Consider the following 7,500-nt stretch of genomic DNA (forward strand, 5'->3'; position numbering starts at 1 on the left):
TGTGAGAGAGGGGTGCGTGTGTGTGTGTGTGTGTGTGTGTGTGTGTGTGTGTGTGTGTGTGTGTGTGTGTGTGTGTGTGTCACATGTACAAGTAGTGTTGCACGATGTATCGATACTAAAAAGGTATCATGATGCCTTCACGCAAAAAACGATACGATTTCCGACATTTTTAGAATCGATACTTTATTAAAATTAACGTTCTGTGTCTGCGTGAACTGCTGCTCTCACTGCTCCTTGCACGCATCTAGGCAAGTGGGCGTGTCAAGCAGGCAGCTCGTCAACATACAGTAGTTCTTTGCCGACCGTCCTCGGCCTTGTGGATAAAACAAAAGGTGAAGTGAAATCTGCAACTATTTCGGATACATCGCGAATAGTGAAGGCAAGCCATCAGGTACACAGAGGCCCGTTTGTGAAATATGTTTCAAAGTCATTTAAAAGCAGTAGGCTATGCATGGAACTTGGCTAAACACCTCGCAGATATATCCCAACATTTTTGTTCAAAGAACGACAGGTTAACGAATATGCTATAGAAAACACGACTACATGGTTAGTGCCAAGTTCTTCTCTCTGTTTTAGTCTAGCCTAAGTGAAACGAGTATGGTTCTCTGGGATAAAGCGAACCTTCCTTCATCAATGAATTTTTACGAGACATAACGAGCTGTAATCATTTTGACGAGACATATCGAGCTGTAATCATAGGGTGCTAACGTGATGAAAGCGCAATGTTCACGCCAGAATAACATTACCATAACTTGTAAACAATCTATTTCATGTTCGGTCAGTACTACTGGTAATATTTGTCATGGCATGTAGACTGCAATTTGTTCAATAAGTATTGCCCAGATGTAGGATAGGCTACCCGAAATGCGCTAATTAAAGCCCACAGCATATAATACCACCAAAGCGTGTTGAGTCCTAATAATAATAGCAGGTTATTGTTACGTGGTAGCAAATCATGTTATCAAAGAAATAGACGTAGGCTAATGTAGGAATGCACACAGACATATTGCAACAGGTAATGGTGTAGGCCTATCTGACGAAGACCTGAGTGGTTGGAACGTCAGACTTGTACACTGGGCGCAAAGAAGAATATCCTCACATTTTTCCCTTTGCAACTGTCAAAGAAATCCCATGAACACGGGAAGGCCTAGGGAAGCCTTTACTGTACATCAGATGGCCTAAAGATTAGGCCCCTCTGCATAGCATTCAGTGATTTGCATGCAGTAATTTCAACACTGACCTTGATCTAGCCTAGTTTGGCTATTTAAAGCTACTTTATTGGCAAAACACAACACAATGTAATGAACTATAACAAAAAATAAAGGACTTAATCACACAAAGTAGGCCTACTATTTTACTGACTATAAAAATAATAATTATGTAGGAAGTTTAGAACCCAGAATTGACCTGCACACTACAAAAGTGCACCGAATTCAACACAAATTACTCAATACACTTGGAGGAGGTATGAGTCCTTTCTTTTCCAGATATCTTAGGATTTCGCCGTAGTATCGTGTCAGTATCGAGCATCGTGATATTTATGGCAGGTATCGTATCGAAGTCATACTTTTGGTATCGTGACAACACTATGTACATGCACACAGAAATGACTCTCAGCTGGTGACAGGCAAGGACATATTGGGCAGCAGTAATACAGCTGTCTGTATCTTCTCCCAATTATTTTTGGGAAGTATTTATTGCGAATTGATTCGAACATCATCTCTGCACTGCTGGCATAGACGCTCGTCTTTTGGAAGCCATGTCTCTTTGTGTCTTCCTGTTTCTATGACTAAACGGTGTTCACTGAGTCTGTATTTCATTAGTGTGCGTCTGAAATTTGTTTCTTTTATTCTCTCTCTCTCTCTCTCGTTGTCTCTCCCCCATCTCTCTCCCTCTCTCTCGTACTCCCTCTCTCTCTACCACTCTCTCTCTCCATCTCTCTTTCTCTCCCCTTCTCCCTCTCTCTCTCTCTCCCACTCCCTCTCCCCTTCTCCCTCCATCTCTCTCCCACTCCTCTCTCTCTCCATCTCTCTCTGCCTGTTCTCTTTCCTCACTTCCTATGTCCTTTTTCAGTATCTCTCCTAATTTCCCATCTCTCACACCAGCTTTCACACCTCCCACTCTCTCCTCCCTTCCTCCCTCTCCCTCTCTCTATCTCTCTCTCTCTCTCTCTCTCTCTCTCTCTCTCTCTCTCTCTTTCACCATTTTCCATGTATTACCCTTTCCTATTATTTCTCCTCTGTAGGTGTGTGTGTGTGTGTGTGTGTGTGTGTGTGTGTCTGTGGTGATGGGGTCGGTGGGGTTGTAGGGGGGGTGGGTATATGTGTATGTATGTGTGTGTGTGTGTGTGTGTGTGTGTGTGTGTGTGTGTGTGTGTGTGTGTGTTCCTGCTGAGCAGCTCTCATAGGCGTGCATGCAGTGCGGCATGAGGGGAGAGGATGTGGTGAATGGCGAGAGCAGTAAAGGCTCCCAGAGGACTCTGGGAATTCCTGAGGGTCAACTCAGGAACGCTGATCACCGCCCTGGGAGCTTCTCTTCCCATCACAGGGACATGACAAGGAGGAAGCATTCAGACAGGGTGGGGACAGAGGAAGGGACACTGGGCCACTAGGACACTGTGTGTGTGTGTGTGTGTGTGTGTGTGTGTGTGCGCGCATGTGTGTGTATGTATATTTGTGTGTGGGTGGATGGGTGTGCTTGTGTGTATGTATGTATGTATGTATGTTTGTGTGTGTTTGTGCATGTGTGTGTTTGTGCATGTGTGTGTTTGTGCATGTGTGTGTGTGCTGTCAACCTGCACTTATTTAGTGCAGGTTGACAGCACATGGACCCATAGTGGCCAGGTGAGAAGGGTTAATGTTCACATGAATTCCCATCCTGGGAGATGACATGACAGCTATGTGTACACGACAAGAGAGAGAGAGAGAGAGAGAGAGATGGAGAGAGAGGGAGAGAGAGAGAGAGAGAGAGGTAGAGAGGTAGAGAGAGAGAGAGGGAGAGGGGGGGTTAGCAGAAGGATGAGACAGAGAAGAGAAGCGCTAAATGATTAGAAATAGAAAAAAACAGGAAGAAGGAGGTAAAACAGGAGACAGATAAAACATGAGGAGAAGAAGGGATGAGAGAAAAGAAAGGAGAAATAGAGTGAGTGAGAGTGAATGGGCAGAGATAGAAAAGAAAAGAATAAACAGATGAGAAAAATGAAAGAAAGAGAAATGCATGAGAACTGAGAAGAATGAAGGTTAGAGGAGGGAAGAGAGGAGAAGTGAAGAGTGGAGGAAAAGAGAAGAGGAGAGAAGAGAAGAAAAGATAAGGGAAGAGGAGAATAGAAGAGGAAAAGTTAAGAGAGGAGGAGAAGAGAAGAGGAGAAGTGAAGAGAGGAGAATGGAAGAGAAGAGAAGAGAAGAGAAGAGAGGAGGAGATGAGAGAAGAGAAGAGAAGAGAGGAGGAGATGAGAGAAGAGAAGAGAAGAGAAGAGAAGAGAAGAGAAGAGAGGAGGAGATGAGAGAAGAGAAGAGAAGAGAAGAGAAGAGAAGAGAAGAGAGGAGGAGATGAGAGAAGAGAAGCAGAATGCTGTAAACAGGCACATAGAACAGGTGAAATAAATGAAGAAGTATGAAGAGCTGTATAAACCCATGAGGAGCAGAACATGGAGGACACTGGAACACACTGTGGTGGATGACATATTCATCATGACCTTATTTGGAAAAGGTCAACAAGTTCACATGAGCATTTTCCATTTCCCCATCAATCACACTCACATGACTGACCTACTCCCAGATGGATGTGAGTGTGATGATGACATCACCTCAAGGACACTTCCGGTATCATTTTCCTACTCAATCATTCTGATCCATCACCAATATGGGTCATTTGACCACATCACCATCATTTATCAATCAATACTGAGGCCATGCAGAGATCAATCAGACTGATCTGGCACGTAAAGAGATTCTGCCCTCGGCTAACTGTAAAGGCCTCCCTCTCTCTCTCTCTCTCCATCTCTCCCTCTCTGTGTGCGGTTGTATGTGTGTGTGTTTGTGTGTTTGTGTTTCAGAGTGTAATTGAAACAATGACAACACAGGTCATCTGATCAATAGCAGCATATTTGATCATTGATCTTTTGTTTCTAGACGCATATCCATCTAATACCATATGTAGTACTGTGCAAAAGTGTTAGGCACCCATTAGATTTGTTGTTTTAGCAATGTGATGATGACCATGTATGTTTATTTATCATTGACTTTATTAGAATCCAACCAGAAGATAGAGGGAATATAAAAATATGTGCATTTCTGGTTCAGGTTCTAGTCTTTTGCATCCATTCCATTGGTTGTTTTTGCAGTGTTATAATGACCAACCTCGCATGGGGGAAGCTGAAGTCGGTTGGTACTGGTTCTGGCTCTGACACATTGGAATCAGAAGTGGCGAGGAGATGATGACGCTTTGACAGATGGAAGATCTCATTGTAAAGCTAACTGGAAGAGTTCATTGCTCATCTGAGGTGGAAAATGTGTGGCCAAAGGTTTCTATTCAAAGAGCCTTAATGAGGCAAGCTGACACTGTATTACCACCTGGGAATACAATGAAGTTGGTCACCGGAGATGTACAGTACTTTTCAGGCGGCTCCTTCACTTTGCGCCCCTGCTAAAATGCTCTTGATACGGCAGCGTCAGTTTTAGGGTGAGTCACGGTCAAGTCAGCAGCTGATCTCGAGACCCCCATCGTAGCTGGATCTACCAGGAGCTTCTGGCAGGCCAGGCATGCCCATCAGTGGCCTGGGTGAGGAACGAAAGCTCCATCAAGAGCTTCCTCATTGGGTCATTGATCATTACAACACTGCTAAAACAACTACTCTAATGGTACTGTAGCTTGAGACTGAAATTGGACTGGCATCAGAACAAAAACTACATTTATGTGTATTTAAATGGCCTACTGTGTACATTTTCCTGTTCTCCTGTGCCTGAGACTTTTGCTATATATATATATATATATATATACATACACACACACACACACACACACACACACACACACACACACACACCTACAGTAGACAAACAGACACAGAACCCGATTAGATGTCAGTAGCTCTCAAGTACGAGTTGCTAAAATATTAATTAGTGAAAATGTAACTTGGACTGATAATGACACTGTCTTCATTAGAATTTAAACAGTGAGAGAAAGAGAGAGAGAGATGAGACTGCTCTGAATTTGTAATCTGAATAAATCTACACGTCAGACAAGCATGGCAGGAACACAGAGACACGCACACACACACACACACACACACACACACACACACACACACACACACACACACATACACACGTACACACATACACTGTACACACACACGCAGGCACACACACACACACACACACACACACACACACACACTGACAGCAACTGTCTACTCCTTGGCAAGAAAAAATGCGCCCATCACCTGCATAAGCAATCCATTCTGTTCAAAGTCTGTCAACAGAGACGCACACAGACACACATAGCCCACCATCCGAACAAAGTGGATATTCTAGTCCACTCTGTTCTAGAATGTTCTGAAGAATATTTCTCATATGCTAACGAGCTACCAACACACTCATACACCCACTCCACTTACATACACACACATATGGAACTGTGAAGTGAGACATGCATGATGATGCATGCATTGCTGCCATTGCATTTGGATTGGTGTGGTCAATAAAATTGATTTTGTCCTCTATTAGGGATATATTGGTATATTTGCTGCTTCGATTATAAAATGTGGCTCGCACGCACACACACACACACACACGCGCACACACACGCACACACACACGCACGCACACGCGCACACGCGCACACGCACACACGCACACACACACACACACACACACACACACACACACACACACAGACATACAAAAGAAACACATAAACTTCACAACATAATTAGCACATATCTTAAGGGCTAGCATGATTTAACATCATCTTAAAGTAATTATAGGCTGTAGGACAGGACAAACACTCACTCTCGCACAAAAAACATGCACACAGACACGCACCCAAATACATGCACACACAACCTCATTAATATAAGCCTTTAGGACTCTTGAGTGGTATGGAGGTGCAGTGAAGCAGAAAACAGGCGGGTGGTAAAAACAGAAACAAGATGAACCTATTGAATCCATGACACACTTATATACTTCACGTGTACGCACGCACACACACACACACACACACACACACACACACACACACACACACACACACACACACACACACACACACTGGCATCTGTATGCACTCTATGTGTGTATGTGAGTGCCGTTTCCGTGCTCATGCACACACTTGCATATAATAAGCTCTATTTGTTAAGGCATGTATTTGTATACATATTTGCATATGTATGTGCTTGTGCGCTCTCTACAATGACATTATACCATTCTGTTTTGCTGATGCCACTAGCAAAGAGAGATAAAGAGACATGCATCCATACAGATCCACATGCCCATATGCACAACTACATCCCAACACTCAGGACCAGGAGGAACACGACCACAGCATGCATGATTACCCCCATAGAAGCACACTGTACCCACAGGGACCTGATGTATGTGCACACAACATGCCTGAATAGCCATCTTCATGAATAAAAACATTCTAAGGACACACACACATGTATATATATACTGTATATACACACACACACACACATACGCACTCTCTCTCGCACACGTATGCACACATAAATGCACACGCATGCACACACACACACATAAACATAAGCACATACTTAAGCACGCAGACACATAAACAAATACGCCCCCACAAACACACACACACATTACACACATTACACACACACACACACACACACACACACACACACACACACACACACACACACACACACACATACACACACTTTCAGCCAAATCCAGTAAGCTCAGTTTTAGATCAGCACGAGTCCAGCCCATCCTTATGAATAATTAATGCACTGAAATGAATAATCGCATCCACATAATTAGATCTGATGAATAATTATTCACTCTGAGGAGTGAGGGAAGGATCTTTTTCGGCAGGCTTCTGCTCGGCCTACTACCAGATGAAAGCCCAAGGACTCCAAACATCTTGGAGAAGTAGCGGGACACAGACAACCCCCTCAGCGGGTGAACGCAGACACACACACACACACACACACACACACACACACACACACACACACACACACACAGAGGCACACATGAGGCATGAGATCTTACTCAGAAAGACATCCCATCACGCACAGAGGAACTGAGAACATCAGACAGTCACTGACACACACACACACACACACACACACACACACACACACACAAACACACACATACACACACACACACACACACACACACACACACACACACACACACACACACACACTCCCACGTACGTATATCCCTTTTCACCTGAGGGGAAGGATGAAGAACAGAGAGGAAGGAGCTTATCTGTGTGTGTGTGTGTGTGTGTGTGTGTGTG

The 7,500-nt window shown here is 44.0% G+C and overlaps 1 protein-coding gene across 1 annotated transcript in view; it reads right to left on the reverse strand.

Annotated features, from left to right (window-relative positions):
- Positions 1-7,500, reverse strand: part of sash1a (SAM and SH3 domain containing 1a) — a 206,705-nt gene that overhangs the window by 100,534 nt on the left and 98,671 nt on the right.

This window comes from Alosa sapidissima, chromosome 6, assembly GCF_018492685.1.
Source record: "Alosa sapidissima isolate fAloSap1 chromosome 6, fAloSap1.pri, whole genome shotgun sequence".
NCBI classification, from domain to species: Eukaryota; Metazoa; Chordata; class Actinopteri; order Clupeiformes; family Clupeidae; genus Alosa; species Alosa sapidissima.